Source organism: Amblyomma americanum, chromosome 5, assembly GCF_052857255.1.
Source record: "Amblyomma americanum isolate KBUSLIRL-KWMA chromosome 5, ASM5285725v1, whole genome shotgun sequence".
Taxonomy (NCBI): Eukaryota; Metazoa; Arthropoda; class Arachnida; order Ixodida; family Ixodidae; genus Amblyomma; species Amblyomma americanum.
The window spans coordinates 56,645,868-56,671,860 of NC_135501.1; the positions used below are offsets into that span (position 1 = coordinate 56,645,868).

Genomic DNA, 25,993 nt, shown 5'->3' on the forward strand with positions numbered 1-25,993 from the left:
AACGCGCGCTCTGACCGCCTTCCCCAGCAAATGCTAGGGAATGGCTTTGCCCCAAGAATGCACCGCGCACGGGAAAACCCGGCCGCCATTATCGGCGCATACAAACGTTCGCCGCCGATACCTCCGAAGTCGCGCCCCTGCCCCAGCCGGTAAGTCGGAAGTCCTTCTTACGTAGCCTTCTATTTCCGAGGAATGCCTCGTTGATGTTCTGTAGCTAGCTGGCCCGCTCTGTGTATTAATTGCAAGTGTAATATATAGCATACGAGTGTTAACGCTTTGTCGTCCCTTCCCTTTGTCCCTCGAGCACGAACCCCTCCGAGGTTAGCGAGCGGTTAGCGTATATATATATATATATATATATATATATATATATATATATGCGAAATCGACAAAATCCCTTTGTCCCTCGAGCACGAACCCCTCCGAGGTTAGCGAGCGGTTAGCGTATATATATATATATATATATATATATATGCGAAATCGACAAAATAAAGGCATCCACAAATAGCCTGACACGCCACGGGCGCTTTACTCATCTGTACCGCACGTGAGACGAGCTGGCCGACTACGAGCGGGAGCGGAAGGCTCTCGTCGAAGAGCAAAAGAAACAAGAGGCGGCGGGCGGCGAGCCCGTCCAATACGGCGATTTCGATATCGGTCTCCTTTTGCCCGCAATAAAAAAGGTGTTTCAGACTGGTCTCTCTCTCTCTCTCTCTCTCTCTCTCTATATATATATATATATATATATATATATATATATATATATATATATATATATGTGTGTGTGTGTGTGTGTGTGTGTGTGTGTGTGTGTGTGTGTGTGTGTGTGTGTGTGTGTGTGTGTGTGTGTGTGTGTGTGTGTGTGTGTGTGTGTGTGTGTGTGTGTTTTGAGTAGCGACATCGTCTGCTACGAAAATGTTTTGCTCTTGTGAGCGGAGCAAGGACGGGAGTGCCCCGCTTCCGACACAGAAGCAAAGAAAAAGAGACCAGTTTGAAACACCTTTTTTATTGCGGGCAAAAGGGGGCCGATATCGAAATCGCCGTATTGGACGTGCTCGCCGCCTCTTGTTTCTTTTGCTCTTCGACGAGAGCCTTCCGCTCCCGCTCGTAGACGGCCAGCTCGTCTCGCGTGCGGTACAGATGAGTAAAGCGCCCGTGGCGTGTCAGGCTATTTGTGGATGCCTTTATTTTGTCGATTTCGTGCCGCAATAAAGGTGCCTAGTTTGAGGGCGGCATGACGCGGTGCGCGGCCACGCTGTCAATGTCACTGTGAACGACAATTTCGGTGTCCACCTGGAAGCAGGTAGAAGAAGGCTGCCGCCACGTCCTGAAACTTGTCTGTGCTGTCCGGGTCGTCATTGTTCGATTTGGGCAGCGCGAGTATGCCAAAGCCTACGCTGGGTTTCATTTTGCCAGTCGCCATGGGTCGCAGGCCGCAGCGGAAATAATCGTCCTCTAACGGGTCCAAGTACTTTACGCGTGGCATTGCGTCAGGGCGGATGCACATTATCATGTCCATGGTTGGCTCTTGTTTTGGCGCCTCTGTGTTTGACAGGTTGCTCTTAATAAAACCAGTACAGTCCGCTTCCAAGGGCAGAGCACTGCGCGTGTAGAACTCGTTGCCTCCATCGTCGTTGGGGCCCAGGCGCAGCCAGGCGTTTTCAAACGTGTGCTCGTAGTTTAAGATGGGCGTACCCACGCGGCCCTTGAAAGCAAACTGGTTGACAAATTATGTCAGACGAGGGCTGGTGTCCTTTATGTGAATAAAATCGTAGGCAAAGTTGTGCCGCGGAGCGCCCATGCTCGTAGGCAAGTCCGTCGCCCCGTCGCCCTGTTCCGTCTCCGGGCCCGGCGTTATTTTCAGGCCCCATAAATATTTTGCAAGCGTCGCGTGGTCCGTCTCACTGAACGGCTGAATGAATGTGGCCTTCATAGGATTGCCGCTGCCACCCGGCGTTACACGGCACATGCCCGTGTCCATGTGCGCGTTTAGTCCTACGCACGCCTGTCCGTAAACGAGCATGTCAGAGTTTACGCGCTGCGCCACCGAGGAACCCGTCTTCCACGGAGTGCGCAGGCCGTAGGGCGTTGTTCTTGAGCGCCTTGGTGTGGTACGGCAAGCTGTCAGAAGTCGCCTTCGGCATGTAGAGGTAGGGGCGACCGGCGGGCAAACACGACATGCTCGTTAAAATGCCCGGATAATTTTTCTCTGAATCGTACTGTAGCTGCGTCTTTAGCATTGCGTAGCCCCACGTTGTGAGTACTTCCCTGTCATGGAACACGGTGACCATCACATGGTCTCTTGAAACTCGCAAAATTTGGGTAACGAGCTCGGGGGCATTACTATCGTTACTTCCAATTCCCGTTCCGCCTGCTGCTGGCTCCATCGACTGCCCTCCCAGTTCGGCGGTGGAGGAGTCCGCGGGGCTGCCGATTAGCTGTCGCGGCATTCGGTGTTGTTTGCTAGGGATATGTAAGTTTTTCTCCGCTGCTTCTCTTTGAGCAACACGTTTCCGTCCGCTTCACATTCCATAGACAGACCGGCCCAAAGTACGCTCCACTAAGAGATTTTATGTGCGTAGGCTTAGCGCGCTTAACGCAGTGCCAGTTACCGGTGCTCGCAAAGTCTTTGAAGAATGCTTGCGCAGAGTCCTTGTCTGCCGAAAATACGTCCTCGTGGCTGCTCGCCCGGCTGTAGGCTAGGTCCTGCTGCTGGGCAATGCGGTCGTCCTCGTCCACTGGCTCCCCGTTGCCGGTAGGGTTCCCCAAGCAGCACAAGTAATTGGCCCAACATTGGAACCGTTTTGGTAAAGGCCAGCCCTACAAAGGACCAGTATGGCACCATCCTGTTGCAATATTGGGCCGATTACGTGTGCGGACTTGGCCCAAGGTAGCGATGACCTGGAAAGAGTGTGGTGGATGAACCACATTTATTGGATGTCCCGGTAGCCGCAGCTGGTGAGCCGGTGGAGCGGGCTGTTGACGTTGCTGGCCAGGGCGGTTGATGAGAGCGTTCTCTGTTGCACGAGTGAGAGCTTCATGTCGGCGCGAGGCAGGTCGCGCCAACTTCATCTTCATCAGTGCCGCTGGCGATGCCAGCGCCGCTACAAGAGCACTCCTATGGCAGATTACAAGAGGCACACGGTAGCGGTACCAATGACAACAACAGCTGCGCTGGACCAAGCTGTTTGATGTTCCCCCAAATAACGCATCTATTTGTTTTTTCTCGTAAGTAAAATAACGCATCTATTTGTTTTCCGTGGCTGACCTAACCTAACCTAAACTAAGCACAGTGTCAGAGGTAATTACTTACTGAATTTGAGTCGGTTAAGACATGCGCCAACCATTACAAGTCGATTTGTCAGTTATTTTATTCCAGACATAAAGACATGACGTGAGTTTTCTGCAACAAAGCCGTCAGGACGACGCCGGGTATTCCGGTGAACGGAGCCTTAACACTCTCGAGTTAATAAGCGGGCCTCTTGGCAATCCCAGCCAGCCCAGGGGTTGCATTTTCTAACGGACCTCATTTCATTTCGTAGCCATCAAATGGTGACTGTTCCCAGGGACGTAAGCCATCGTAGCAGGCGCAAAGATTCTCGTAGTAGAAACAGGATGGTACTTGCGTAAACGCATCGGCGCCATTGTGGCACTGCCAGACCAGCGCCAAAGCCCACGAATGACGAGTGCGAAGAGGCGTTTGGCGCGCCTTTCAAAATTTAGGGGTGGTAGCCAACGGGAAAACAAACTGGGCGTTGCATATGTGCAAAGAATGGCATAAGCACGGTCTCTAAATCAGCCGGACTGGACTCACTGGCCGCCGGACTGGCGGCCCCACGACCAGGCTGTCTGTGCCTCTGATCGGTGCCTCTTTTCCCCACCTACTACTGTTCTCGTTACATTGACATCACAGAACAGAAGATAGAATATCTTTTGCAAGACATGTCCAGCTTTGCCGATGGTATCAAAGTGGCTGAACGCGTGTGCCCTCAGAGCTGGCGAGCAAACCTTACATCCCTAAGCTGATAATTCCTGGCACCGATGTTGTGTGAAAGGAAAAATGCTCACCGGAGCGAAAAAATTATTCCCCGCCCGCGCACTAGGGACGGCGCTGGCATGTTCCCTTAGAAAGTGGCCTTCAGTACTATGGTGTTTAAACTAGTGAAATGACAACAAAAACGACCCGCGGTGGTGGCAAGCCAATGTGCCATAGTGACACTGTGGCATCTCCCTTCCTTTTATTCCAATGCCAGCAACGAAGGTGGTTGACCGATGTCACTCTTGGAATGCAATGACTGGAAGCGTACTTTTTATATTTCCTTTGTCGCACACTTTTTAAAGCGAAAGCTTTATTGGCCGCAAACTCGCGATCTCGACGTGGAGGTACTCCATCGAGGCACGTGACGTCACAACGCGCGCCTCGCCGCGGAAGGTTACTGTGCTTCGCGCGCTCGCCGCGTCATCTGGCATGACGTCACACCGCGCCGCTCGCCGCCGCCGCCGTTTGGTAGGACGTGACAGACACCGCGTTCCTCGTCGTTGTTCTCGCCTCCGCTCGCTTCGACAGCTGCGTCACATGCGTGATAAGATGTCACAGGATTGAAAAGGAGAGCTGGCGTGCGCCGCTACCACAGTCGAGGCGACAGTATGGACGGCGACAATTCTGATAAGCTGGAGGAGACCTAGAATCGACAGCGGAACGAGATGAAGAGGAAACTAATCGCCCAGGAAACAGACGAACAGCACGCCGAACGACTGGCTAAACGCCGCCGTGAACATGCCGCCGCGAGACAGGCGCGTTTAACGTCCGGTGTCTCGACCGCTAGCAGCAGCGACAGCAGCCAGAGGAGAGACCTGATTCCTGCTTCACTGAAGACGGCCCGTGATGAACGATGGAATGCGACCAAGAGACTTCAGCGACGGGCTCAGGAAACCGAAGAACAACGTGCCGTTAGCCTAAAGAACAGGCGTAAGAGTGACGCCACACCTTCAATCCTTGGATAGTCTCGGTGCTGAAATCAAACATTGCCTAATTGACGTTTATGCCTGTGCTTCATACGTTGGGGAATATGTGAACAAGGCCAACCGGGGAGTATCACGCTTGCTTTCGCTACATATATGCTGGCATCGACATCTGTACGCATATATGACGTACAGGCCACACATAAGCAGGATCGAGAGCTGAGGAGTTACATAGTGCATGTAAAGCATGATCTGAAGGAGGCAAAACTTCCAGGCGTAGTGTGTACATTTACATGCGCCAACTGCCCCTCTGTCTATATCAGTGAGTCAGGCGATTATGAACGAAAACTACATGATCACCAGAGTGACTTCAGTAGTCTAACGTTCGACGGAATACCGTCTGGTCAGGATAAAGCATAATAAAGGGATCTCGAACGAAACGGTTACCCGGGAACCTTTTGAACAATATGTCAAAAAACTTGCAACGCACGAGGGGACAATGAGATGGAAGCGCAAAAACCATGAAGCGTGCTGCAGTTCCTTATGTACCTGGAGTCAGTGAAACCCTTTCCCGAATCTTCAGGAAGCACGGAGTGCACATCGCCCACGTGCCAACAAGCAAGCTACGTGCCGAACTTGTGAACGTAAAGGACCCCCTGCCCCGCGCCAAATTTCCTGGTGTGGTTTACCAAGTTCCTTGCAATGACTGCACATCCGTCTAATCGGCGAAACCGGGAACTTCCAGCGACGAATGAAAGATCATCAAGGCGACGTAAGGAACCATCGCGCATCAAAGAACGCTATCGCCGATCACGTGCAGACCACTGGCCACGAGATAGCCTGGGACGAGGCGGATATTGTAGCCACAGAAAGGAATAATTGGAAAAGACTGCATCTAGAATCATTAGTCATCCAGACGACGAAAGACACCTTGAACAGGAATCAAGGCTCTCTTCATCATATCCACGCAAAAATATTAGGAACAATCCTGAAGACTATATAATCCCGCCTTCTTCTTTGACAGTCTTATTGTGAACAAAGGTCCCGTACGGGACCCGAAACGACATTTTCGTTTGTTTTTGACTTGGTCAGTGACCCAAAATTCACCCGGTTATTAAGTGTCGTTAGTAACAGGCGCAAAGATCAAAATGCCCTTGATGAGCACGCCATACCTGCCAAACAATATAAACTGGGCGGAAGCACGTGTGACTGCAAAATAAAGGGACGAAAAATCACGGCTCTATCTTGAATCATTGGCTGTTCAGACGACAGCGCATGCACTTAATGGCAACGACTGTAATTTGCCTCCAATATACGCAAGATGCGTGGGTTCGTTGATGCGCTGTATATAAAAGTTGACGCTGCTGTGTTTTGCCTCGCAGCGAACCAGGCACCCGTGGACAGACATGAGCATCCTCACGAGGGCGAACCCTCATGAGGGCGTTCTCACCCTCAACTCATGACAGCTTCACTCAGTGAGATCAGGTGAGGGTGGATTGGCACAGAAAAACATGTGAAGGCAAGGCAGGGCAGAGGTGGTGGGGTGACGGTGAGGGAAGGAAAGATATATGGCCTGAGGGTAAGGATTCGCCTCAAAGTTAGTGCCAGCTCTCGGCCGCTATGCGGTTACGGCTGAAGGAGAGCTACAATTGCTTGCCTGTTTTCGAGATTTGCCGCTGGTGTCCTCAAACTATGTGCACACAGCACTGTACAAGAAAACATCTTGCCACGTCAGTTTTCGCAGCGCTGGCAATTAGGTCATGCTTCTATTGTGCGCACCACTACACACACTACACACGAAACGCTAGCGCAAAACTTTCTCGCATACTGCCTCATGTAGTTTCAAAAACGGTCCTTGGGAGCAGTTAAAACTACATTTTACTTCCAACTAAAGTGAGCTAACGTGTAACGTCATCAGGAAGCATTGGCCGGTCGACGACTCGGCTGGCTGATATTTAGAGCGAGAAAGTGCACAAGCAAAGAAACACGCTGAAAATTGTACAGTAAAGGTGCTGTATGCTCTTTGATTTACGCACTAGCTGATTGCTTGGCAGGATGTTGTTTTCCTGGTTTCATTTTTTTTTTTGCACTGTTGTTTCCATTTGGGCGGTGTGTAAAGGTAGCCAACGTATGCACACAGAAAAAATATGTGAAAAATATTTCCTTTGTCGCACACTTTACACACTAGCTAATTTCTTGGTAGGATGTTCTTTTCCTCGTTTAATTATTTTTGCTCTCTTGTTTCCAACTGGCCGGTGCGTAAAGGTAGCCAACGTATGCACACAACTTCCTTGGGGCTCGTTTGTAGCATATGATAAAGCTACCTTGCATGTTACGGCAGTACCAACTGCGCTTCAGTGTCGAGTATATTTTTTAAGTTTATGACATTTGCCCACATTATTTCTTTCATTTAACAGTTGGAAGCGGCTCGTGAATCACTGATATTAGAGTGGGCGCTACTCCGATCTTTCTGGCTTAAGAACGACCGACTCACCTATCTAAACGCTCCCGGCCACAAAAAAATTGTTTCCCTTTTTATTCAGTTGCGAAATGTGTCCCAAGAAAACTCATCTCAAAGCACCTCATTGAGCAAGCGCTTATATGCATGATATTGTTCATTTGCTCCATGTCGTATTGGCTCCTAGTTTTCGTTCTTACGGCTATGATCCTGGGACTATCGTGGCGCTGTCGCGTGCACCACTTGTTCCGGTACAATGAGGGGTACCAATGGCACATCCACTGTGGTTAACCAGATTCCAGCGTTTCTCACCACCGTGTGAACGCAAGCAGTATCGCAGCTCCAGTGAATCTCGCTGACCACCCGAGTCACCAGTGAAAACCAGCACGAAAAGATTCAAGGCGACAATTACTCTCCACCTTAAGGATGTGACGCGATAGCGTTGATGAGTTAATGCCCATATATACGGATCTGATCATTTTCAAATTCATAGGTCACTGGGAATGTTTACACCTCTCCTTCAGTGATGGTGCAGCGGTTGAGATGTGCCACTGGCCTGCGATGGCACGCGCTGCCACTGGTGGGGCTTCTGGGACCTAAGTTGCCCTTCCCGAGCAACCTCTAGCGATCAATCATTAATTTAACTGCTATCTGACACGGTGGTCAGTTTGTTGACCACCGTGGTGCACAGTTCAGTAGGGCACCGAATCCGTGGCACACAGTCAGATGGGCAGGGTATGATAATGCCAGAAGGTCGCGTGACCTAGGTGGACCACCTGTCTCCAATAAGTTGCACTATAGAAACTACCTGCCAGAGCCATGTCGGTGATTTTTCGCTCCCAACGCCGACGCCGGATTTTCTGACAATGAGGCTACCGTGGCCTCATAGATACGGTGCCCAAGCTCACTGGCATCAATGACACCATATCGACTGGCGAATTTGATGCTGAGTCACGCTCTCTCGTTGTGCTCTCTCGTGCTTGCGGCTATGGCAGTTCAATTGTGAAATCAATAGCGCGACGTGAAACTCACATAAGGGTCGCTGTTACGTCGGACATTAATTGGAGGCCACACGTCATGTCCATTGTTGGTAAGGCTAAAAAGAATTTAGACTACCTCAGGAGCACACTAAAGTTTGCCTCAAGTGAAACAAAACGAACTGCATATAAAAAATTGGTGCGCCCATTGCCAGAGTAGGCAGGCGAGGTGTGGCCGCGAAAAGCAAAGTGTTAGTGCAGGAATCGGAGCATGTTCAGAGACACGCGTTAGGTTTCACATTTTCCCGCTTCAGGTGGAAAATTTTAGTCCCTCCTTTGTACAGTAGAGACAAATTTACCGCTCCTTTTTCTTCGACGGGAGCATTAACGTCTGTCTTTTTTATAACATTATGAACGAAACTGTTGGGATTGAAAAGCAAGGTTACATTCCGGAGTGAACATCTCGCATAACTCATAATAAACACAGTCATGTCAAAAAGTTCAATGCTGCCGAAGATTACTTCAAATATGCCTCTTTCCGCTGATTGCACATGACTGCAATCAGCTACCTTCTGACGAGGTGTGTGATGAGTTTTTGTCTCTGCTTTCCGATCATTTGTGTTGCAGCTAGCAATCGTATTTTGTTATGGGTTTGTTTGTGTCAGTTTCTCTTGATATTTCTGTCACTGTGCATGGATTGACTCCACTGCTACCTTAGCCCTGTACAGTGCTGGTGGTTTGTAATAAATAAACAACGATGTTTTTAAAAAGACCTACAATGCTCCACGGGGAAGAATCTTGGTATAGCTCATTGTTACTTTCGCGTTTTTTCGTTAAAATTCATTGTTGTAAAAATTCCCACACTGCATGGTCTGCTTTGGAAAGGTATAGCCGGGCACTTGCGGCATTTATAAAGATGCCGAGGTCTTCAAGATGGGAGTAGAGATATTTTGATCTGAGCGGGAGTATAAAAATGTCGCGCTGCCCTGCTCAAGATCAGGCCTTGTGGCCTTAGAAGTTCACACCAACGACATACGTTCACTTTTGTGTAAAAGAGTTTCTTTTATATATTACTTCTGTTCGCTGATTTTTTTAGTTCATGGCGCGTTTAGTGCGAGATGTAAAGTAATGGCACATCCGCAGTCGAATCGTTCTAAAGCCTCGTCTTGCCGACATGTTGTAAACAGCTGCTGAAAATGTCCCATATTACGACTCGATCATCAGCATTTGAGAAAGAGTGCTTAGCATGTGTAGTAATTAAAAGCTTTTATTAGTGGATATCAAGCTTTTGAGGCAGAGGGTGTGCCCTATTTTTGCACGTGTTTCAGGCATATTTCGGACATATTTACGAAGTGAAGATTCTCGGCCACCGGCCTCGGCGACCGTCGGCTGTGAAGGCCTTCAAGGCACTGCTCCGCTTCTTGAGAGCTTCTGGCCTACACGATAGGCTGTAATTTTACCGAACGCTGTGATTTTTCATAGTGACTTCAATTTCCTGCTACTCTCTTTTCTTTCTCATCTTTTTGTCCCTTCACCCATTTCCCCTTGTGTAGGGTAGCAAACCGGTTATTTTTCCGGTTTACCTCCCTACCTTTCCTCCTCCTCCTCATCCTCCAAGACATATTTTCGTGCGAATTACATGACGTAGCTCGTTCAAGCTAGTTCATTTTGAATGCTAATTTTCTAGTACTTTAACTGAACTGCAGTTATCGCTTTGTATCTCACATTTACAGTTATGCATTTTGTATGCGAATGGAAACTTTCTTCTGTTTGCCCTGGTTAAAACTCTATTAAAAATGTACTGCATAGTCGTGTACCCCTTTAATTCAATACCTTTGGATATCTTTGCAGGTAAAGCTAATCATCCTTCCGCCTTTGCTTCTTTTCTAATAACCAGTCAGAGGTTAAACTGGAATACTGAGATATTTCTAGTTAAACAGGAATCACTCATTTACCTAATTTTTTCGCAAACCAACATGCCCTATTAACCGTTTTGCAGCCACTAACCATGTAGTCACTTCGGAGTCAGTTTTGCGCTTCTTTGCTTCTATAGCCTTCCAGTGCTCTGCAACTCTCCTACTAAAACACTGTTCGACGACTGTCTACCTCATGAAACCATGACACGAGATAGCATCCTAATAATATCCCAAATGCCTAGGCCTATCATCTGGAATATCACGAAATGTTAACCCGAGCCACGTTTCCATTAATAAATTAAATATTGGCAGCTGGTATTCTCTGAGGTGGAACTTTTAGGCGGGCATACATTGACGCAAGTTCCGAAAGTGCTGAAGTAGATGATTCGTCACAATTTTCTATTCACCTGCGGACGTACTCCTCGGGAATATCTAGTTGAGCCAGTTGCAGGAAAAAAAGACATTATGGCGTGAAGGAGTGAGCTCGGCAATTTTAGTCTACAAAATCGTGTTTCTCATTTGGTCTCAGTACATAGGCCAAGTGGTTAGGTCTTTCAAGCACATTCCACACCAGTGGTTGCCTTCAGCGGCAAACTTGCACAATTGGTGGTCCAAACAGATTTGCGCAAGTTTTCTTAGTTTGCATCCAAACACAAATCAAATGTTTCAAAATTTGCACATAGCAGTGAAGAAATCGCACCGCTTTAAATAGGCAAGATGCGCGCAGAGTAAAGCGTGCCAGTGTTTAATAACAGATACCATGCACCTTCCTTCTTTTGCCTGATAGCTGCTGAAGAGCAAGTTCAGCTTTGAAAAGTTCTTGGTTTTGATTCTTACATTCTTCTTCATAGTAGAAATTAGAGTCGATAGATATCGTGTTTAAAACGCTTCATTTATTTCGGGAACCGGTTGGTTCCCGGAGTGACAAAATCCTGTTTATGAATAAGAGACTGGTAGAAAAGCAAAAACCACTTTTCTTCACTTTTAGCCGCCTTTTGAAACCAAAGTTTGAATTATTTTATGAGGTGCCTCTTGATTGCGTACATTGCTTTAATTGTGAATAACGATCGTTAATTGAAGGATTTAATGTCCCGAGGCGTAATTCGGGCTTTGAGGAACGCTGTAGCGGAGGGTCTAGGGATAATTTTTACCATGTGGAGTTCTTTACCGGATCCTGACATCACACAACACATGGACATTTTTGCATCCGACCACCGTCTAAACAGGGCGCCCGCAGATTGAAAAGCACGGTTGGTTGGAAGCACCAGCCGAACAACAAAGCCACTGAGCCACTGCGGCTGTTACTTTTAACTGAAAACGACCACTGAGTTTAAGAAAATTAATCGTTATCTTACCTCAATATCTGTGTCCTTTACAGGCGCAAACAATTTACTGCTGTTAGTCTTCTTCATGCGGCATCTTGAAATATGAGCTGAAGCCCCATTGTCGCTGGCTCCTTCAATGGAGGAAATGTCGAGAACATCTAACTTCCGACTTTTAGCTGCACTTCTGCTTGAAACAGTCGCCGAAGTAGTGCTTGTTCCTGCTATTGATTCAATGGCGGAGGCGTTTTTCTTCGGGTTTTTCGAAGAGTCCTTGTTGGAACATGATGCAACCCTAGTAGCAGTTTCGATATTCGAGGCACTGCCGGAGCGTTTCCTTTTGAGTCTTTCTGAACTTTTTTTGCCTGAAGTCGAGAAGGTGGCCTTGTCGGCTCCAACACTGGTACGGGCGAAATTGCTGCAATCGACAAAGAAGCGAATGTTTACCGTGAAGTTTTAAAACGATTCAGCATAGGCTGACACCACGAACAGTCCTCCGTAGCGCTTTTACATTTGATCAATTGAAGCACCCCCTCTGGGTCGTGAAAATAGCAACTTATGTGGAGGCACACAAAGTTAAAAAAAATGCAGTTACAAAGAACGCTTGCATATTATGAATAAAGGCGGTGCCACACTCAAAATATGTATAATTCGAACAGCACTGCATCTCAGATATAACGAACCATCCTGAATGCGGCACTTGTTTGGAGCAAAAAAGCAGGCGTAAACTCGCCCTTCAAGCAAAAAAAAATACAGAGGATTTTAAGCTCCACCTTAAGGGTGCGGCGCTATAGCGTTTAAGGGTCAATGCCCATATATGCGGAATTGATCAGTCCTCGCGTTACACTCGTAGAACCTCATACCATTCCTGGCGCAGTGGTGCAGGGGTTAAGCGATGCGCCACTGCCCTGTGATGACAGGTGCTGCCACCGGTGGGACTTTCGAGGCCGAGGTTGCTCTAATTGGTGGCGACATCGCTCTTCCCGAGCAACCTCGCCATCAATCATTGATTTCACTCTCACCTGCCGCGGTCAGCAGTTCGGTGACCACCTCACAAGGTCACGTGACATAAGTGGACCACCTGCCATATAGGTTGCTTCCTTGGGAATTTTTTGTGGATATTTCGCTCATAGTCAACGACGCTGACAGAACTCTAAACTTAATGAAGTTAAAAATTTGAGCCGTCCGTCAGCGAGCCGATCAAAGCGCGTCTCTGCCATCGTGACCCTTCACCGGCCATGAAGAACGTGGCAAGCCCAAAAGCTAATGGAAAGGCAGCATTCAAAGTGCCGTTAATTCGTCGGCCACGAGAACGTGAACGGCCGGGCGTGCTTGCGAACAGACGTGCGAACAGTGCCTGCGTCTGTGCATGACGGTTATCTGCTAATAGCAGCGATTTTACACGTTTGAATACCAGTCTTGTGGTATGCCAATGTGCTCCAGCCGGTAGCTTAGCGTGAGTCTTCCCGCCCAATTGAATCGCCACAGTTTGCGGTGCTGCCACATGTGGGAGGCGCACACAACAGAAAGGACGTTTTGCGTGCACTGCTGCATTAGCTACATCGCTAAATGATTAAAAAATTTATGAATCGGAGACGAAAGGACAGAGGTTTCGCTACACGGTCGCGATGGATGCGAACCGAACTGAGTGCCGCACTGACAGTAGGTGCGGGTCGGGGAAGAAGGCGAGGAGGAGCAGTGGTTGCACCTCCTACCGCACCGGGAGCCACTAGCCCTAATGATGCGTTTGCGAGGAGGTCGACCCACAACCAACTGACGCAAGCGCTTCCAGCGGGATTAGTAATCTATTGTGTTCCTGATGCACCCCTTGGGGTGTAAGCATCTGCGAAGAGCACAAGACCGTACCAGAGAGCACCGAAGGTGCCATTGCAGGGTCTGCTTTGAAGAAGCAGACGTTCACCAGGGACTGTATATAAGTATTTTTGGCATCAATAGGAGTACTACACTTGCTTCCAACTACGGACACTAAAGCGCACTCCACACTACTGGACGTTACATTTTAAGTGGACTCAGCATTCAACATGCCATAACGGAAATATCACCAAAGTAAGCGCTTGAGGATTACACATCACACAACGTCGTTCCCTATTCTTTAACAAGCAGATGTTATATATCCATCTTCTCCTCTTGTGAATAAAAAAAAAGGCATTCTATTCACAGCCCAATAGAAAATCTCCCTGCGTCAATCGGCATTTTAGGAGGACGCATCAACCACTGTCTTTCCCACTTTACGACCAGTGAGAAAAGGGGAATATATTAAACACCTGCTGAATAATGAAAATCTCGTATTCCAAACACTGCTGGACAGGGAACTCAACGACGCTACTACCACAGTATCAAGTATAAATGAATGTTTTCAAATTTTATGAAATGATATGAAAGCATTGCCGCATTCATCTTATGAACAATGAGAATGCGACATAGGTCGGCATGTCATCCCCGTCTAAAGGCTTGCGAGCATGACAGCGGGTCCTGGGATTGGCGGGTGGATGGAGAGTTTAGGGATCTGTGTTACCTTGGCGCCTCGGGCTGAGAGCTGAAATTCTGAATTTTTGTTTTTTGCCATGGTCGTGAAAGTTTGTTCTGCTCCACTAAGCCTTACGAACCACAAACATTTGTTTGAGGGCGCTGGCCGCATTACTCCAGTCTTCCGATTTTGTATTTGTCGCGGTCGCCGCGTACGCGTATCACCCCTCAACGGATTAGCTTACTAAATTATATATGGGGCAGAATTGCACCGCTGGCCTGCAAAATCTTGCCACAACCCAGAGCTTGCGCATCCAATTAACAGCTGTTCTCGCTGCCAAGAGGTAGAGAGAAACCGAGTGCGCACACGCCACCGCCCGAGTATTTCTCCCCCGGGATCCCTGCTCCTCCCATTTAATAACCTTTGACGAAATTGTACACCTACGTCTGACGGGGAAAATGTGTCCAAACTACACTAGCGGTTTCTTCAAATCAGAGTATTGTCACGAAGTGGTGACTGCAGTCCGGAGAGCAGAAAGGCTGCGAAAATTGTGTCTAAACAAAGTTTTTACCTGGGCTGACTTGCGCCCACAATGGACTGAATCACTCGGCGGCGGCATAGCAACAAGCGTGCTCGGTTGTCGTCAAACAGAATGCCCGCCTCTGTCGGCCGTGCTCAATTTAAAGCTGACAGCGAACTTTTGAGATAAAGCGTGCAAAGTTGCTAGAATTTTCTGGGACAACGTAGAACCACCTCTGCCTGGATGCGATCAATCAAGATAAATCTGGTCGCGTCTTGCATCTCAAACAAAGCGATAAAGCGGCGTGGTGGCAGATTTGAAGAATGAACAAACACTGCAAAGATTCGCGGCATTACTCCCCTCTCGAAGAAGCATTGACCCGGCGCATTAAAACAAACAATGCGACTAGGAACAAATAAAACTGATAGTACGAAAATAAACACAGAGTGTGGAAATGCAGCGTCCTTTAGCGCGCATAATAGAGCTTCAGACGGACGACATGGACAACTTCTTGTCTTAAGTGGCGTCGCTGGGATTAAGTCATTGCGTCAGGGATGACTTCATAATCCAGTTCACCTAGCCGACGAAGAACCTTGTACGGGCCGAAATAGTGGCGCAAAAGCTTTTCACTCAATCCACGGCGGCGTATGGGCGTCCAAAAACAGACTTGGTCTCCTGGCTTGTATTCCGCGTTGTGGCTTCGCAGGTTATAGCGTCTGGCGTCGGTCCGCTGCTTATATTTGATCCGTAATCGGGCAAGCCTTCCAGCTGCTCCTGCGCGTTGAAGGTAGGCGGCAACGTCAACGTTCTCTTCTTCTGTAACGTTGTGCAGCATGGCGTCTAACGTGGTCGTGGCCTCCCTGCCATGGACAAGCCTAAAAGGCGCCATCTGGGTGGTCTCCTGCACTGCGGTGTTGTAGGCGAAGACGACGTAAGGCAGGATGACATCCCAGGTTTTGTGTTCGGCATCGACATACATGGCGAGGATATCGGCGATGGTTTTGTTCAGGCGCTCGGTCAGTCCGTTGGTCTGCGGATGGTATGCAGTTGTACTGCGGTGGCTGGTTTGGCTGTAACGCAGGACGGCTTGCTTTAGTTCCGCCGTGAATGCGGTTCCTCTGTCCGTGATGAGCACATCGGGGGCGCCGTGTCGAAGAGGAATGCATTCCACTAAAAATTTGGCGACTTCTGCTGCTGTTCCGTTCGGTAGGGCTTTCGCCTCGGCGTAGCGGGTCAGGTAGTCGGTCGCTATGATGATCCACTTATTTCTAGGTGTAGACGTTGGAAAAGGGCCAAGCAAGTCCATGCCGATCTGCTGAAAGGGCCTTGAGGGAGGTTCAATTGGGTTCAGAAATCCTGCTGGTCGTGTGGGAGGAGTCTTTCGTCGCTGACAATCTCGGGAGGATTTCACGTAGTGTGCGACATCGGCAGACAGTAGGGGCCAGTAATACTTGTCTTGAATGCGGCGGAGGCTGCGAGTAAACCCGAGATGTCCAGCTGCCGGTTCCTCGTGTGAAACCTATAGAACGTCAGGAGAGCAAGCTGCCGGGCTAGATGATCATGCATGTTGTTTACTAGGAAGCGCAAAAAAACGGGCGAGGGACGGAGTAGGGGACACAAAAACGCTCATGAACGTGTTTTTGTGTCCCCTACTCCGTCCATCCTTCGTTTTTTGCGCTTCCTAGTGAACAGAACAGAACTTCTTTGCGGAGACAAGCAGGTACAACAAGGAGGTAGGCTGTGTTGTTCGCTGCGAAGTTCTTCTTCATGAGGACATCATTCTGTACACAGAAGGAAGACAGTCCTCGCTTGAATGAGGCGGGGGTTTAGAAACGTTGCCTTCCAAGTACTCGATGAGGTGTTTTAGGTCTGGGTCCAAGAGTTGCTGCTGGGCAAAAGAGCTGGGGCTGACGGGCCCCTGGAAGACGTCCTCGTCGTCGTCCGGCGGCGGCCCATCTACAGGGGCTCGTGAGAGGCAATCGGCGTCAGAGTGCTTGCGTCCGGACTTGCAAACGACGGTGACGTCAAACTCCTGGAGACGCAGACTGCATCGGGCGAGGTGGCCAGAGGGGCCTTCAAATTGGCACGCCAGCACGGCGCGTAGCGATCGCTGACCACCTTTAACGGTCGTCCGTACAGGTAGGGGCGAAATTTCGACGTAGCCCAGATGATGGCAAGGCACTCCTTCTTAGTTGTTGAATTGTTAGCGTCGGCTTTGGAAAGGGAACGGCTAGCGTTTGCGATGACTTTCTTCAGCTCGTCGCTTTTCTGAACGAGGACGGCGCCTAGGCCCATGCTGCTTGTGTCGGTATCAGCTACAGTATCGGCGTTTTCATCAGTATGCGGGAGGATTGGTGTGGACTGTAAACGACGCTGAAGTTCTTTGAAGGCTTCTGCTGGCGGCGCTTCCCATTTACATGGCACGTCTGCCTTCGTCACTTGGGTAAGGGGCTCTGCGGTGCCCAAAAAGTTTTTCACAAATCGTCGGTAATATGCGCACAACATGAGGAATTTGCGCACTGCTTTCTTATCGGCCGGCGTTGGAAACTGTTCAATAGCAGCTGTCCTCTGCGGGTCTGAGCATACTACCTCTTTGCTAACGATGTGGCCTAGAAACAGCAGCTCTTCATAGGCAAAGTGGCACTTCTCTGCTTTCAAGTTTAAGCCAGACGAATTGATGGCGTCTAGTACTGTTCGAAGTTTTTTCAGGGGCTCTTCAACGTTCGAGGTGAAGACAACGACGTCATGCAAATATACCAGATAAATTTGCCACTTCAAGCCTACCTGCACTGTATTCATTACTCGCTAAAACGGCGCTGATGCGGAATAGAGACCAAATGGCATCACCTTGAACTCAAAGAGCCCATCTGGAGTCCAATATTTGCCAGTTCCCACTGTTGAGGCCATCGATGAGGAATACTTAGCGTTGCAGAGCCGTTCCAGCGTGTCGTCTATGCGGGGGAGGGGCTAGACGTCCTTCTTTGTGATATCGTTCACTCGGCGGTAATCAACGGACAATCGAAGTGGAGTTGGAGTCAGCGCCCGTCCTGTCTGGTCTTTATGTGTGGTTTATGTAAACATTAGCGCTGTTTTTAGTTTTGTTACACAATGTTACACCAACTAGGCCAGCATGAGGTACTGCTAATCGAAGTGCGCCTTCTTTCTGTCTCACTACAACAGCTGGTGCCCCCCATGTGCGGTTTGAAGGCTGGATGAAGTCATCGCGAAGCATTTCTTCGACTTGGTCCCGGATGGCTTGTCGTTCTCACGGCGACACACGGTAGGAGCTTTGACGGAGAGGTCTGGCGTGCTGGTCGGTTATCATGCGATGCTTGGCAATTGGCTTCTGTCGCACCTTCGGCGATGTCGAAAGACAGCCACTGTAGCTTTGAAGCAGATTGCGGATCTGGTCTTGACTGTTCTGGTGCTGGGCTGGGTTGATGTCGAAAGTGGGCGAGTTCTCTTGGTCAGGCGAATCTTCTGCGGAAGGATCGGAGAGGGCGAAGGAGTCTCGTACGTCGGATATTTCGTCGAAGAAAGCAATCGTCGTTCCTGTGTTAATGTGCCGGTATGCTTCGCTGAAGTTAGCGGTACTTCGGCCTGGCCATTGCGGAAATGTGCGATGCCTCTTGCGATACTGATTCCTCGGTCTACAAGCAACTGCATGTTGCCCTCGATGATGGCTTCAGCGTTAATGGCTTTCGTGGCGCCTACGGTCACGATAACGCTTGATCGGGGTGGGACGCTCACTTCTTCCCCCAGGACACTCAGGGCAACGTGATTTTCCCGAGTTTTCATCGAAGCGATGGCTTCGTCCGTGGAAAGCGTGATCAGCCTGGATCGCAGGTCTATGATCGCCTGATGCTCATTAAGAAAATCCATGCCCAAAATTGACCCGCGGGAACATTGCCGTAGCACAACGAATGTTGCAGGATAGGCATGTCCTTTGACAGTCACTCGCGCTGCACATCGTCCTGATGGCGTAATGAGGTGGCCCCCTGTGGTGAGAATTTGTGGGCCGACCCAAGCGGTCATGACTTTCCTCAGCTGTGCAGCGAATGTTCTATTCATCACCGAGTAATCGGCCCTTTTGTCGACTAAAGCAGCAACTTTGCGGCCGTCGATAGTCACTTCTAAGATGTCCTGGCTCTTGCATTGCACGTCGCCCTTAGCGTCGGGTCATGGCTTCGTCACGTATGCAAGTCGCGGATGGGGCGTGTCGTCAAAGCTTTTCTAAATGGCGCTGTCGTTTTGAAGGCAGTTCACGTCGTGATCGGGGTTGTCATTTTTTCAGCATCGGTACAGCGGGTGTAGCTTTCTTTATGCGACGTAGCGGGTGCAGCGTCTTCATGGGGCGTGGTCGGTGGGGGATCTTCGACGTTTCGCTCGTGAGCAACCTCACCTCCAGAGGTTGCTATCTTTAGTTCCCCTACGGGGGCTGGGAGACCTTCCTCGTACCACGGCTGCGTAGCTGCGGCGTGCGACGCAAAGCGCGAGGTTGACAGCGATGATGAGCGCGAAAGGCAGTTCGGCGTGTGCTCCTCTCGACGCAGGCACTCGTCGATTTCCTGCCGACATTGGCCGAAGCGTGGTCGTGGGGCGACAACGGCGAATCCTCGAAGACCGATACGTCGGTACGGGCAGTGACGAAGAATTTGGCCGGCCTCACCGCAATGGAAGCACAACGGCCGGTTGTCGGAAGTCTTCCAGGCGTCGCATTTCCTGGGGCTTGAGCGTCGCTCATAGGTTGGGCGGGCGGGGGCAGGAAGGCGGCGTTCGAGAACAACTTGTTCATGTCGGAGAGGACGTAGGGGTTGTCGTTGGAGCTGAAGAGTGCGTACTGCAGCGGCGTAGGTCATGGCCTTGGGTTCTGTGACCGTCCGGTGCCAAGTGCCTATTGCACTTCTTCCCGTACCGCATAAATGAGAGTCGCTGCTTGCGGATGTCGGGACGATGACAGTAATCGGCGTAGCTCCTCTCGGACGATTTCGCGGATAACTTCCCGCAAGCTGTCGCTGGTGGTGGTCGTCGTGTCCGTACGGATTGCACAGGCAGAGGAAGAGCGGTTGTACAGCCGAGCTCGGACGTCGAGGGTCTTCTCAATCGTGAAGGCTTCTTGCATGAATTCCTCTACTGTTTTGGCGGCTGGCGGACGAGGCTGCCAAAGAGTTGTTCTTTTACGCCGCGCATTAAAAACTGAAGTTTCTTCTCCTCGGTCATCTCGGGGTCGGCGCGGCGAAAGAGTCGGTTCATCTCTTCGACGTAACCGCGGACGGGTTCGTTCGGAAGCTGGATCCTGGACTGGAGGAGTCGTTGAGCTCTTTCTTTCCTCACGACACTGGTGAATACCTTCAAAAGTTCCTTCTTGAATATTTGTAGTCAAGGGTCTGACAGAATCCCGTCTGGTCGGGATGGTACATGATACTAGTGAGTCGCACCGACCAAAAATTAAAATGGAATGACGTTTCGGCTTCCCATGTTGTTAGGGACGACTCATGGTTTTCGTACCACGTACGTGCTGAGCGCTCCAGAGAAAAAAATACTTGTTCAATTTTTGCTGCATCATCCCAATTGTTGAATGATGCCACACGCTCAAATTCGTCCAACCATTCTTCAGGGTCTTCGCCTAGAGATCCGCTGAAAGATGGCGGCACCCGCGGCTGTTGCAGTATGATCGGTGTCCACATCTTTGGCGACGTTGTAGTGCTCGTAGCAGCGTCTTTTCGTTGTCGGGTGCGGTCCGGCAGGATCCCTAACTCGCGCTTCTCTTCCTGAAGACGTCTGATGGCTCGGTAAACTATTGCCTCTTCCTCCGCTGCGAAGCGCTGAGGGCTGGTGTCACGACTTGCAGGGGGCATCCGGAACATGAAAGGCGACCCCGCATCTCCACCAGTTGTCACGAACTGGTGACTGCACTCCGGAGAGCTGAAAGGCTGCGAAAATTGGGTCTAAATAATGCTTTTTATTTGGGCTGACTTGCGCCCACAGTGGACTGCATCAATCGGCGGCGGCGTAGCAACAAGCGTACTCGGCGGTCGTCGAAAAGAATGCCCGCCTCTGTCGGCTGTGCTCAATTTAATGCTGAGAGCGAACTTTCGAGATAAAGTGCGCAAAGTTACTAGAACATTCTGGGACAACGTAGAACCATCTTTGCCTGGATGCGATCAATCGAGATAAATCTAGTCGCGTCTTGCACCGCAAACAAAATGATAAAGCGGCGTGGCGGCAGGTTTGAAGAATGAACAAACGCTGGGAAGATTCGCGGCATTATCATTTTAGAGAACTGCAAACTATGTCATTAAACAATCCGGCTAAACTTCACAAGATAAAATTAGAATCTTCTAAATAAAAGTGAAAGATCTGAGGCCAATACGCAGACGCAGATCTATACCATATGGCAGTTTGCTAGACAGGCGTATGCCAAGAACCATAAAAAATAATCTTTTTATCCAAAAGCCGCAATAGAAAGGGCATTTCTTTTATTTATTGCGACAAATCGTGTAGTAACAGTGAATGCCACTCGTACATTGCGATGCCCCGTTAGTGAAGCCAGCACCTTGAATTTCGGCTCAACGTCGTCGTTGCAGTACGGATCAGCGCGCTCTTTAGATTTCACCTCGTTCATTGTTGAGAAGATGGTCTCAGAACAATAGATGCATCCAAACATTGACAGAATTTTCTCGCCCCCCCTGCTTACCGTCGGGGATACCTTGATTCGGCACCTGCCACCAGAATTCAACTGTCTCCGCAGAACGCATGATCATCTTAACCCTTCGTCTCCTTGGAGCTGCAGGAGCTCCATTTCGAACGCTCCAACATCAACGACAAAACTTTCCATTGTTTAAAACCCGCTACTCAACACATCGACCATGAAAGGATTGGTTAGAAATTCGAAACTTGGCTAGAGCCGTTGATATCTTCAAACCGAGATTGGAAGTCACTGTCAAGTTCCTCAAGCTTGGCAATGTATTCACTAAGCTTAACTTCGGTCAGATTGAAGCTCAGGATTAGCATACGGCATGCTATCCAGTTTCAGATAATTGATCACACATTTTGTTCACAAGTCTTTTTGGAAGTGTGTTAACTTGTTTAGAGACGCGAACACCCGTTCGGCCCATTCTGGTATCATTTTTTTTGCCCTTGCTACGACGTATTCAAAGTTCAGGTGCTGCTCTACATAGGTGAGGTAGCCAATATCGACTAACCAACCTGCATCACGAAGTTCGGGACCTGAGTTCTCTTTCTCCTTAAGAAAAGTATGAATCGTCCCAAATACCCACAAACCTTGACAATACATTGCTCACGTAGAGCCACCTTACAGCACAAAAAAAAAAGAGACGTCTGTGGCCAAATCATCAAGTTCCAGTTATTCGAGGAACTTAGGAACTGCTGTTGGGTTTTTGCATTTGATCGTATGTAGTCCACGAATCAAAATACCGCCTTCATAACACCTTCGTAGCTGAAGCGCTTCGCCACCAGGTGCTGAAAATGGATAATATATTGTATTACATGAAAATTCGAAATGTGATTGCTGGTGCACAGATCTAGAAAGCCTGCGTTCTTGTTGACCATATCAAGCGCGCCATCTGTTGAAGTTGACACGAGTTTTTCTGCATAGGAACATCGAACCTTTCCATCACTGTTAACAAGGTGATATTTATGTCAACGCCGACAGTAATTTCCGAACCGTATCCAAAAGCTCTTCGCTCACATTGCCATCGGATGAGACATAACCAAAGAAAATGGCGAGTTGTGGCTTGTCTTGGGCATTCGCCAATTCATGGAGTGCTGAGCTGAAAGTTTTCCAGCTATTTGGACCGCCCCTAAGCTTGCTGACGACGTCAGAGCTCAGCGCTGAAACGCGCCTTTGGACTAGTGACGTGAAACTGGGAGTTGGCTTTTGAGCTTTTTTGTTGTTCGACTCCAACAGTGGCAAGACGTCGAAGATGTTTTTCCTCACAAATCTGCCTCTCAATAGCACGCTCACTGTTCCATGAAATCGCGAAACAAGCCTCGCCTGCATTTTATCGATTCGTTGCTGAAGACCTGCACCAAAGGGCTGTTGGTTCTGATGTCGTGACTTTATTGGGTCAATTTGGTCTTCCGTAGACCAGATGAGGCTGCATAGTCGCGAGAAAACGTTTTGTTATAACTACGAAAATTGCTCTTCTTATAATGTCGGAAAAATGCGTTCACCGTCTTCCTTCGTGAAGGCGAAATATTCCTCCTATATAGAAACAAAAGTGCGATGTTCGCCTTCGCCCTTACGTTTTTTGTTTGATCCAGATGCCATTTGGTTGGAGATGGTCAGACGCACCGTAATATCTAACTTCTTTGGCAGAAGAGGAAAATGTTGGTGTTTTAGCTAATGTAGCGGCATCTTCACGAGATGGCACAAGCCAGAAATGGCTGGGCCATAGAGATAATATTTAGAAACTATGGGCTCCATACTCTTCATTTCACGGATTCTCCGCAGGATGGCGGCAAATGGCGACAGATGCCTGCTTGCGCGTCTATTGCCTCCAGGCAGAAATGGGAGCGGGGTGGGCAGAAGAGGAGGGGTACAGATACCACAGAGCCGCGAACCACACTTGCACACGCCAGGGACGCATGCGGCTCTCGAGCAGCAGTTTGGCCACCCCTACCACATGGCACCCATACCACCCATGGTATGGGCCTGCCAGGCTAACAGTTCTAAAATTTATTAGAACAGACGACGCCTGGAAGGATGCAAGGCAGCCCTGTCCAGCTCGGACGGCGGTCTTTGCCAACGGAATCTTGGACTGGAGAACCGATCACTCTCCCATAATTCCCATCCCCTTTTGCCCTCCTTATACATTTTCATAATCTTCATGGTGCATGCGTGGGGTACACCTGAAATATTTTTAGCATACCTCCAATCATATCTGCCGTTTCATGGCGCCGGAAACAGGGAAGACCATGCGCTGTCATCGCGCTTCAGACTTGACGACATGCGCGCATGCACGTGCTTGCAAACAGAACAAAAAGAGGAAGACACTTTCCAATCTGAGAACGTTGGCATCTTACACAAAGTAGGCTTCTCGACGGCTGAAGTGACGGAGAAACCTATTCACCTGCAGCCCAGCAAAACAAACAGAGCGTGAAAGGCGTTGAGAGTGTGCGGTTCTCAACTGGCTACGTACAATGACCAAACGAAGCCTGAGTGTAACGAATGCGAGATGAGATTCAGCGCTCGTTTTTCGCGCCTAACCTTCCGCTCTGGTGTCTCTCCTCTGCTTTTTTAATTATCATACACTTCCCATTCTTGGCTAAGCCCCTCCTCCCCCTATGCGGCGCTTTATTCCTCATATTTCTATGGCGAATGTCCATGGACGGCGAAATAGCGTTCGAGAAAGCTCATAAATACCTCATCAAAGAGGATTCTGGTGTGGGCTAGTTGGTTCATACTTTCTACGACACAGATTGACACAGCGCAACGGAACGAGGACGAGAAGAAACACGAAACGCAGGACGGGCCCTGTTTTTGTTTCTCCACGGCTGCCACACTCGCCCTGGATGACACATCAGAGGTAGTTGTGTATGTATAGGGGGCGCTACCCATCATTCATCTCATCTGTATATAAGCGACAGACATCGGAATAAAGGGGCGTTCCCGATACCCCGTCGATATAGTCTCGCCTGGTCCCTCGGCGCTTCGCGCCACCACATACTGGCGCAATCTGAGGTAGATATTTTTTTGAGGGAAACTCATTAAATATCTAATCTTTCGCAGAAAGAATTCTTACAACAGCAGTTCCAAAAAAGGCCTGTATCTGCATCGCGACTGCCGCCTCGAATATTGATTCTTAAATCTGCCTCTCATCGGTGCGTAAAAATAAATAGCAAAAATCGATATTCTGTTACTGACCTTTGTTTCGACATGCTGTGCCGTGCTGAAAATAGGGAGCAATCGAAGCCACGAACAACCTGCTGGTCCGTTTGTACACAGCCCCTAGAAGTCTCTCATGCTGCCACAGTTCTCAAATGCGACCGAAATAGTCACACCTCTCAAGCAACAAAGCGACCGTAGGATATATCCATCACACAATACGGTATGAAAAGATAAGATAGGCAACACCCGTGCCCAACTGTTTATCAGCGGAGCGACAACGCTGCGGGCAGAGGTCGCCATAGCCTTTAGACACTCAACAACGCCCCTCGAACTGTGACTGTCTCTGCCTTTCCGCACAGCATAACGGCACGTGATGCCTATTTCTTGGACGCAATACTCCATTACTCTGGGAAATATCTTCCTGGTTTCATTGCGTTGACAGGCTGCTATACTGTTCTTCTAGCGGATGCTCTGTGGAGTCCGCATTCGGGTGATGCTATCAGGTCAGCAGTGTCTCGATTTAACCTTGAAAAAGATAAACGCGTGACGGCTCGCACACCTATGCGAGAGCGCAAGCCGAAGCAAGCAGCAATGGAAGGCGACTAATTTCTTTCTTTGCAGTCGAACACAATAACCTTAATATCGACTGCATTCCGTCCAGATTCACTTTTATACTCTACGGATTTGCAGTCGCCTTGTGCTGGCGGGTTACATTCTTAAAATACCCCCGAAATACTTGGTGCCTCAGAAAACTTTGCCTTGAGATCTTTTTTTTTTTAAATGAACAGTCTTCAAAAAATAATATCAGCCTAAAATATTTTCTTAGGATTGGACTCTTCAAATGGTGCATTAGCTATAGCCTTTGTTTGAAGCTTACAATTTTTTAATTTCGTTAAAATTCGGTGGCATTTGTTAACTCTAATTCGGGTGCCTATTAGTTTATTCAGGTATTTTCAGGTTACTCGAGAATTTTCTGCTCGAAAAACTCAATTTACTATATGCGCTCATTTTTTTTTTTTTTGCGGGGCATAAAATGCTGCTGTTCTTGATGATCATTTTCATAATTAAAACTGAAATACAGGTCGGGCCGGAAACGTTACCAAATGTTGCGTTTCTTTTCGCTCATTTTTTGCAATCGTTTCGTATCGTGCATTCACGCGCGCACTCGGAAACTGCATCACGAATGCCCGCTTGAAAACTGGTTGAGCATTGCAGCCGCACCGCGCTGCCTTCATTTATGCCCGTGTTCCTGTGCGCACTGCCATTTCACCGCAATGCATGGTGTATGCGTTATCAAAGCAGGCTGAGTGATAATGAGAACTGCTGTTATGCCTGGTGTGCAATTTTTCCTAATTTGTTCCCACAGCAGCCAAGTAAACTTCGTTTTGAATGTGGCAAATCGCACAATATTTTTTTTCCTATAATACGTAGTATCCTTTAACTAAATATAAAATATACATAGAGAACAAAAACGGCTATTAACATTTATTACACCGC

General features: G+C 48.9%; 1 protein-coding gene and 1 pseudogene across 6 annotated transcripts in view; both read right to left on the reverse strand.

Annotated features, from left to right (window-relative positions):
- The window catches only part of LOC144132459 (DNA polymerase I, thermostable-like), a 57,660-nt gene extending 32,979 nt beyond the window's left edge, over positions 1-24,681 (reverse strand). For 5 of the 6 annotated variants that reach the window (XM_077664876.1, XM_077664874.1, XM_077664875.1 and 2 more), the window contains exons 1-2: positions 24,533-24,681; positions 11,669-12,053 (exon numbers count right to left, since the gene is read on the reverse strand). The gene's annotated coding sequence lies outside the window, so the exon portion shown is untranslated. The remainder of the gene's footprint in view (positions 1-11,668; positions 12,054-24,532) is intronic. The other variant, XM_077664873.1, reaches the window with a different exon arrangement.
- Positions 1,006-20,501, reverse strand: LOC144133896 (uncharacterized; annotated as a pseudogene).
- Positions 24,682-25,993: the final 1,312 nt, after the last annotated feature.